The sequence below is a fragment of the Mus caroli genome, chromosome 17 (genome assembly GCF_900094665.2).
Source record: "Mus caroli chromosome 17, CAROLI_EIJ_v1.1, whole genome shotgun sequence".
Taxonomy (NCBI): domain Eukaryota; kingdom Metazoa; phylum Chordata; class Mammalia; order Rodentia; family Muridae; genus Mus; species Mus caroli.
In genome coordinates this window covers 88,119,880-88,129,633 of record NC_034586.1, presented here as the reverse complement: position 1 = coordinate 88,129,633, position 9,754 = coordinate 88,119,880, and the positions used below count along the sequence as shown (strand labels likewise).

Genomic DNA, 9,754 nt, shown 5'->3' with positions numbered 1-9,754 from the left:
AATGTTTTTAGACATTTATCTTCCCAATAATTCCTTTCACAAAGCATAATTTTATGTACTTCCTCTACATTACTAAGAACTCATCTTAATACAAAGAAGGATTTCCATATTTACCAAATATTATTTGACATTTTTCTTAGCAAATGTATTTCTAGAAAGAGAAATAATGTGTCTTGGAATTTATTCAATCACTTCCTCCACTTCCTTTTGCTCTTTGAGAGGAAAAGATTTATGTGCCCTTTTCTGTATAAAATAATGTATAATATAATATATCTCACTTAATAGTAATAAATATCCTCATGTTTACTTTATGTTCCTCTGATAAAATACTCTGGCCATCACTGGAAAGAGAGGCCCATTGGACTTGCAAACTTTATATGCCCCAATATAGGGGAATGTGAGGGCCAAAAGAATGGGAATGGGTGGGTAGGGAAGTGGGGGGGGGGTACGGGGGACTTTTGGGATAGCATTGGAAATGTAATTGAGGAAAATATGTAATAAAAAAATATTAAAAATTGAAAAAAAAAGAGGTAGCCAGTTAAGACTCTGTCTCCCACCTATTCATGATTTCATTTAGATCAATTTCATATTTTAGGAAGTTTCTTATTTATTAGATTTACATACTACTTCTCAAATATCCCTTATTTTTTGCTATCTCATCCAGTATTCTCCTCTCATTCTCCCCTATACATCTACTCTCATTGATCCTGTCATTCCTGCCATCCCCACCATCCATACATATCTATTTTATTTCCATTTGCTAATGAGGTTTATCTATTTCCTCTATCCACTTACTCTCTACCTACTCTCTTAGTTATAGTATTATTGCTATGATGAGATACCATGATGTATATAACTTTGAAAAGAAAGAGTTTATTGGGTTTATACTTTAATCTCAGTGTTTATCATTGAAGAAAGTCAGTAAAGGAACACAAACAAGGGAGAACCTGGGAGCAGTTACTAATACAAGGAATATGGAGGGGTGTAAGTTATGGTCTTGTTCCACATGGCTTTCTCAGATTGCTTTCCTAAAGAAACCATTATCACTCAACCCAGAGATTGCACAACTCACATGGTCTTTACCATACTAAATAATATCTAATTAAGAACATGTTCAATAGATTTGCTTCCAGTCTAATCTTATGAGAAAATTTTCTTGAGGTTCTCTCCTTTCAGAAGGCTTCAGCTTTCGTCTCTTGACAAAAACAAAACAAAAACAAAACAAAAACAAAAACAAAAACAAAAACTATCTAGCAAATATATGCTCTGTAGTTCTAAATATCAGTGAATTATCAAAAGCATATGCATATAAGCAAATTAATACTATATTTATCTTAATGTTTCTGGGATAACTCTCTCAGAATTATTTATTTTTGTCTCATTCATTTGTGTAATAATTTCATGATTTTTTAAGTGACTAATACCCATTGTGTAAAAGTAGAGATACATTTAGTTTGTTTAAAAATTTTGTCTATTATGAAAAGAACATCAATGAATAAGGTTGAGCCAGTATCTACGTAGTAGGATGAAACATCCTTTGGCTATATAAGCAAAAGTGGTATATCTAGCTAGCTATTATGACATCAATTTTCACCTTTCTGAGGAACTACCACATTTATTGCTATAGTATATGTTTGTACTCCCACCAACAATGTATGAGTTTTCCTCTTACTCCACATCCTTGCCAGCATGAGTTGTCATTATTTTGTTGATATTAATCATTTGGTTGGGTATAAGAGTAAATCTCAGAGTAGTTTTGCTTTCCATACCCCTGGTAAATAAGGATGTTGAACACACTTTCTAATGTGTGTTTCAGCCATTTGGGTTTCCTCTATTGAGAATTCTGTTTAGATTTGTGTGCCATTTGTAACTGGGTTGTTTTCTGGATTTCTCTTTTCTTGAAATCTTTACAAATTTTGTATATTAGCCTTCTATCAGATATGTAATTGGTTAAAATATATTTCCATGTTATAGCTTGTCACTTTCTCTGCCTGATGGTGTCCTTTGCCATGCACAATTTGATCACTATCCTAATGTCTCATTTATTGTTTATCTTAGTGCCTATGATAACTGTTCATTTCAGAAAGTCTTTTCTTTTTTAATTTCACAGTTATTTCCCAATTTCTTTTCTACTTCTTTCAGTGTACCTTGCTTTATATTCAGGCCTTTGATCTATATCAAGTATGGTAATTAAGCATGGATCTATTTGGATTCTTCTTTATGCAGCCATTCAATTTAATCTCCACTGTTACTTAAATATGGTATCTTTTCTTATTCCTTTTCTATGTACTCCATCAATTTGAAAAATCTAGAAGAAATAATTTTCTCAATAGGAACCACTTTCCAAGTTTAAGTCAAAGAGCAGCTTGATATAGCTGTCTCCTAGTAGCCTCTGCCAGAGCCTTACAAATACAGAGGTAGATGCTTGCAGCAAACCATTGGACTGAGTGTGGGATCTACCATGAAGGAGACAGAGAAATGACTAAAGGAGCTGAAGGCATTTACAACCCCATAGGAGGAACACTATCAACCAACCAGACTTCACAGAGCTCCCAGGTACTAAGCTACCAACCATGGGATACACATGGAGGGACCCAGTTATCCAGCTGAATATGTAGCAGGATGGACTTGTCAGGCATCAAAGGGAGGAGATGTCCTTGGTCCTATGAAGGCTAGGTAGATGCCCCACTGGAACGGAATTTGAGGGCAGGGAGGCATGTGTGGGTAGAACACTCTGGTTGAAGCAGGGGAAGAGGGGATAGATTAGGAGGCTTTGGGAAAATGGGGAAAGGGGATAACATTTGAAGTGTAATAAAGAAAATATCCAATAAAAATTATGCAAGGGACCATCTCCAAACTCTCATCTGGGGTGTAAGATTATAATATAAGCCCACAGTGTAACAGTGTATTTCACCATTAGTGGTGGTGAAAAAAAATAGTACTATAAATGCAGGACCAACTATTAAAACAGTAGAACACAAAACTCACAACCATAATCATTTCCTAACAAAAATTTGAGTTGTGAAAGAAAAACATTGCCATTACATAAAACACCTGCACAAAGTAAAATTTGGGTTTGAATAACATTAGTAGATAATATTTTCTAGAAAGTGCAGGTAACTGTATATAAAAACTCTGGAAGCAATTTAATAGAACAGTCACATATGGTCAGTTTAGGTCACATATAATGGGGACAAAAGCCTTTCCTTGGGAGATTTTGGACAATTCCTGCAGAAATATTATACTGTGCATAAAGCAAATTGAATTGTTTTCACAAGCGTCATAAAGATTCACACAGTCAAAATTCTTTTCTATGTGCACTTCAGTTCCACAATAAGAGTGGCATAGAACACCTAAACAGAGAAGAGGGTATTCATGAAAGATAACTAACTTCTTAATATAATAGTGCATTACTTCAAAATGATTGAAGTATCATTATACCTAGGGCTTTCTGCAAATACAAGGTGCTGTCCATGGTCAGAATGACCCCCAGGATCGACATCTAAAAAGCAGCTACCACTTCATGTGTGTCTTCTCTTTTTGAGTTTTTTCTTCTTCATTTGTTTTTAATCTGTTTTTGCTGTTTCTTAGTAAAACTGGTAAAAACAAAATTGTAATCACTGAACACAGCACTTTGGCAATTAAGACATTTAAGACGATCTTCTGGAGTGAAGAAAGAACAATGCGGCATTTAGAACTCTGATTAACAAACAAGATGGTCACACATTTTCCTAGATTGAAGACTTCCATAACATTCCTGATCAGGTCTTCATAGGAGGTCTGATTTAGGTTTGTTTCAAATCTAACATAGGAAAATTCTGGTCCTAGAGTGATATTAGTAGTCCAATATGTTCCATCCGATTTCATTCCATTCATTGAGTAGCCACAAGGATTGAATAGTATGGTATCAATGACAGAACCTGGTATCAGGTCACAAATTCCAACCTAATGAGTGACATCCATTGTATTAATACTATCTTTCAAGTAGAACTTGTCTATAACTGCTGGGTCAAGCTCACTCATCAGAATTTCCAGGGTTTGATTTGGCTGGCTCAGCTCTCTGGGGAATCAAAGACACATGAACAAAGAGTCAGAATTCATATGTCCCATACAATATGCTGCTCCATTTGGAAAAATTGCACTAAGAAACTTGATTTCTTCTTGGAAATTCCTGTGTTGGTACCATTGGTGAGAAGGCTTCATCAAATTCTTATGAGAAAAAAAAAAAAAGAAGATTTGAATGGAATCAAATCCACTGTAATCCCTAGCAAGCTTCAGGAGGGGAACTAGCGCTTTCACTAAGTGTGTGGTATCTCATGTCTTCAAAATGAAACGTCTCTTGGAGACAAACATGCTACTTTCACTGAGTACATAAGCTTCCTGCTTGTCAGTCTTTGTCACACTTATAAATGAGCACTGCACATCCTTCTAAAGGGCATTCTACTTAGATCTTGGGATGATATAAAGATCCCCAGATCCCTGGCTTGTGTCAGACTGCTGTCTGAAAAACCAGATCTCCAGCAGTTTCTCAGTCACTTAGGAAAAATGTGCAGCTTCCATCACCATGAGACTAGCAAACAACCAACAATTACAGAAAATTAATTTAAATCTCTTCTTCTGCAGCTCCTGCCACAGCTGAGAATTGTTCCTACAGTGTTACTAAAGTTCAGGTTCCTTTTTTTTTGCTATAATTTTATATTAACATTCTTTTTTAAAAAGGACTAATAAACTTTTACAGGCTATTTCCGTGAGTGAAGTTGAATGTGAGTCTGTTGGAAATAGAGGCAGGTACAGTTCAGTCTCTTGTAAGTCGCTGCTTTCCCATCAGAGGGAGTTGAGCAAGTGCTAGCTATGTTACCAGCCATACTGTGTAAGCCCTTTCCTTCCTTCCTTCCTTCCTTCCTTCCTTCCTTCCTTCCTTCCTTCCTTCCTTCCTTCCTCCCTCCCACCTCTCTCTCTCTCTTTCTTTATTTCTTTATTTCTTTCTTCTCTTCTTTCTATTTTACTGATTTCTGTCCAGATTTTATTATTCCTTGCTATCTTGCTATCTTCAGGGATCTCCAGGCACTAAAGATATGTAGTAAGTGCACAAACATACATGCAGGCAAAAAAAATAAAAAAGAACTGTACACATAAAATTTTTAAAGTAATTTAAAAAATAAACATGGTGTTCCATTCTTGTAATCTTGTAATCTTACTTTGAGAAAGGCAGTGACAGGCAGATTATCTAGGTTTCATCTCTTCAACAGCTTAAACTAATTGCTCTTATCTTAAGCCACTGAGAGATTTTGTCAAAAAAAATTTGTGTATGGTAGCCTAATGACATCCAAGATTGTTCCTATGCTTCCATGTGCACATAAATGTATACACACATACTTCATTAACACAAGCATGCATACATGCAAACACAAAGATTTCATGAATGGAGTGGTAGTTTTCTTGGTAAATTACCTGCTGAACTTTAGGATAGGGACTTTAGATACTCACCACCTATTTATAGTGGCTCACAGGCGTAACCTTACCACTTGAGAGAGTTTGGGATAGTGCTTAAGATAGGTAGAAACCATTCATACTAGTCAATTGACCTAACTAACTAACTTTTCCAACCCACACACAAACTTTAAGACTCAAAACTTATCCTATCTACAAGAAATGCAATGACATAGGATAGAACAGAGAATGGAGAATTAACCAAGCAATAAACACCCCAAATAGAGACCTATCCTATGGGCAAGCACCAATCACTGACACTAATAATGATGCTTTGTTATTCTTACAGACATAAGCCTAACATGGATGTCCTCTGAGTCTGGATGAATGTAGCATGGCTGAATTTCTCCTTTGGAACCCTGAGTACCTTAGAGAATCCATTAAAAATGTCCTTGCAGCCAAATAAAACTTTGCTTGTGATCCCATTTTGTACCATCCCGTTGTGATAGCTCTGGACACAAAGGGGCCTGAGCTCTGGAATGGGCTAGTCAAGGGCAGTGCCCAGGCAGAATCTGCAAGCTCAATGGGTTGATTTTACTACAGGCAACAGAGAAAGGTGCTGAGTACTTTGTGACAGAAGTGGAGAATGGTGGCTCAAGTGGAGAATTGGGCAGCAAGAAAAAGGAAACCTTGCCCAGAGATGCTGTGGATTTCCTTGCCCTGTCAGAAAAGGACATCCAGGATCTGATATTTGGGATGAAGGAGGGTATAGACATGATATCTGGGTCTTTCATCAGCAAGGTAGCTGATATGCATGAAAGTCCTGGGAGAGAAGGGTAAGAATATCAAGATCATCAGCAAAATCGATAATCATGAAAGTGTCTGCCGGTTTAATAAGATTTTGGGGGCCAGTAGTGAGTTCATGGTGGCTCATTGTGACCTGGGCATTGAAATTCCTGCTGGGAAGGTATTTTTGGTTCAAAAGATGATAATCAGACAATGCAACCAAAGTAGGAAAGAAGTGTGTACTCTGCACCACACAGAAGCTGGAGAACAAGATCAAGAAGCTATGACCCACCCAAGCTGAAGGCAGTGATGTGGCCAATGCAGTCATAGATGGAGAAGACTGTATCATTCTATGGGAAGAAACAACCAAAGAGACTACCTTCTAGACTACGGTTCACATGCTCATTTGATTGCCTGCCCCCTTGCAGCTATTCTAAGAGCTTAGACACCTGGCGCCCATTGCCAGAGACCCAATAGAAGCTGCCCCTGTGGGCATCATGAAGGCTTCCTTCAAGTGCTGCAGTGGAGCAATTATTGTGCATGCCAATGGCAGAAATGTTCATCAAGTGGCCAAGTACCACCCTCATCCTCCTATCATTGCTGTGATACACAACCCAAAGGTGGCTCAAGAGACCTATCTGTGCAGTGGCATTTTTCCTGCGCTGTGTACAGATAATATACAGGATGCCTGGGCAAAGGATGTTGACCTTCATGTAAACATGGCCTTGAATGTTGGCAAGTCCTGATGCTTCTACAAGAAGGGAGATTCTAGGTTTGTTTGTTTGGTTTTTTTTTTGTTTTATTCCAGATGAATTTGCAAATTGCCCTTACTAACTCAGTGAAGAATTGAGTTGGAATTTTGAGGTGGATTGCATTGAATCTGTAAATTTCTTTCGGCAGGATAGCCATTTTGAATATATTAATCCTGCCAATCCATGAGCACGGGAGATCTTTCCATATTTTGAGACCTTCTTCAATTTCTTTCTTCAGAGACTTGAAGTTCTTGTCATAGATCTTTCACTTAGAGTCACACCAAGGTATTTTATAATTTTTGTGACTATTGTGAAGGGTGTTGTTTCACTAATTTCTTTCCCATCCTGTTTATCCTTTGTGTAGAGAAAGGCCATTGATTTGTTTGAGTTAATTTTATATCCAGCTATTGCACTGAAGCTGTTTATCAGGTTTAGGAGTTCTCTGGTGGAATTTTATGGTCACTTATATAAACTATTATATCATCTGCAAATAGTAATATTTTGACCTCTTTCTTTTCAATTTGTATCCCTTTGATCTCCTTTTGTTGTCTAATTGCTCTGGCTAGGACTTCAAGTACTATATTAAGTAGATAGGGAGAAAGTGGGCAGCCTTGTGTAGTCCCTGATTTTAGTGTGATTGCTTCCAGCTTCTCTCCATTTAGTTTGATGTTGGTTACTAGTTTGCTGAATATCGCTTTTATTATGTTTAGGTACGGGCCTTGAATTCCTATTCTTTCCATGACTTTTATCATGAAGGGGTGTTGGAAAAATGTTCAACATCCTTAAACATCAGGGAAATGAAAATCAAAACAACCCTGAGATTCCACCTCATGTCAGTCAGAATGGCTAGGATCAAAAATTCAGGTGACAGCAGATGCTGTCGAGGATATGGAGAAAGAGGAACACTCCTCCATTGCTGGTGGTATTGAAATCTTGTACAACCACTATGGAAATCAGTCTGGTGGTTCCTCAGAAAACTGGACATAGCACTATCAGTAGATCCAGCAATACCTCTCCTGGGCATATACCCAGAAGATGTTCCAACTGGTAATGAGGACACATGCTCCACTGTGTTCATAGCAGCCCTATTTATAATAACCAAAAGCTGGAAAGAACACAGTTGTCCCTCAATAGAGGAATGGCTACAGAAAATGTGGTACATTTACACAATGGAGTACTACTCAGCTATTAAAAACAATAAATTTATGAAATTCTTGGGCAAATGGATGTATCTGGAGGATATCTTCCTGAGTGAGGTAACCCAATCACAAAAGAAGTCACTTGGTATGCACTCACTGATAAGTGGATATTAGCCCAGAAACCTAGAATACGCAAGATACAATTTCTAAAACACAAGAAAATCAAAAAGGAAGACCAATGCGTGGATACTTCATTCCTCCCTAGAATAGGGAATAAAATATCCATGGAAGGAGTCGCAGAGACAAAATTTGGAGCTGAGATGAAAGAATGGACCATCCAGAGACTGCCCCACCCAGGGGTTCATCCCATAATCAGCCACCAAACACAGACACTATTGCATCATGCCAGCAAGATTTTGCTGAAAGGACCCTGATATAGCTGTCCTGTGAGGCTTTGCCAGTGCCTGGCAAATACAGAAGTGGATGCTCACAGTTATCTGTAGAATGGAACACAGGGCCCCGAATGGAGGAGCTAAAGAAAGTACTCAAGGAGCTGAAGGGGTCTGTAACCCTGTAGAAGGAACAGCTATATGAACTAATCAGTACCCCTGAGCTCATGTCTCTAGCTGCATATGTAGCAGAAGATGGCCTAGTCGGCCATCATTGGGAAGAAAGTCACCTTGGTGTTGCAAACTTTATATGCCCCAGTACAGGGGAATGCCAGGGCCAAGAAGTGGGAGTGAGTGGGTAGGGGAGCAGGGTGGGTGGAGGGTATAGGGGACTTTTGGGATAGCATTTGAAATGTAAATGAAGAAAATATGTAGTAAAATTATTATAAATGAATATGCTAATCAAAAAAGAAATATTGAAAAAAAAAGAAGGGTGATTCAGTCATTGTGCTGACCTGGTGGTGCCTGACTCTGATTTTACTGACACCATGCTTGTAGTGTCTGTGCCTTGATGGCCCTTTGAGCCCCTCTTCTAGCTACTGTTCCATCCACTTCTGTATCCTATCCATTAGCCCAGAAACGTTTGTAGTGCTCGCTCTGTGCCATAGTGTGGCGCTTGTGGCATGGGACATCAGAGAAAATTAATACTTCTTAATTATAGAGTCCGCCTATTTTTCATGGCCCTAGGTGAGCCAGGGGTGAAAGGAGAATTCCAGATTGGAAGCCTTCTGACTTTATCACAAAAGGACAGCCTGATCTCTTTGTCTTTTGCTCCTGTAGAAAGTTGCCCAGATAATTCCCAGCCTTGGCTTGGAGTCAGGAGACAGCAAGAATATGGGCTGAGGACATGGGACCGAGGGTACCAGTGTAGATGACTTCTGGCCCTAACTTGCTTTCACAACAACTTTGGCCTCCCTGACTCCTCCTTATGCACTCTACTACTGTTATTACAGACACTCCACTCTTCACCTTGTATTCTACAGCATCTCAAGGCCTGTTGCAATAGTGCCCACCTGAATGTCAATAAACAGCAAGTGAAGCAAAAAAACATTTTTTTAAATTGTTGTATTAATAGTAAAACATAAAGGAAACAATAGAATTTATGCTATCATTATAGATTATGAAATCATAGCATAATATATCAGGTTAATGTAAATATAAGAGGGAGATGAGGCAGTTATTAATATTGCCAAGAATA

General features: G+C 38.2%; 2 pseudogenes; one reads left to right on the top strand and one right to left on the bottom strand.

The window, feature by feature from the left end:
* Positions 1 to 3,556: 3,556 nt before the first annotated feature.
* LOC110312330 lies at positions 3,557 to 4,560 on the bottom strand (annotated as a pseudogene).
* Positions 4,561 to 5,813: 1,253 nt separating this feature from the next.
* Positions 5,814 to 9,431, top strand: LOC110312329 (annotated as a pseudogene).
* Positions 9,432 to 9,754: the final 323 nt, after the last annotated feature.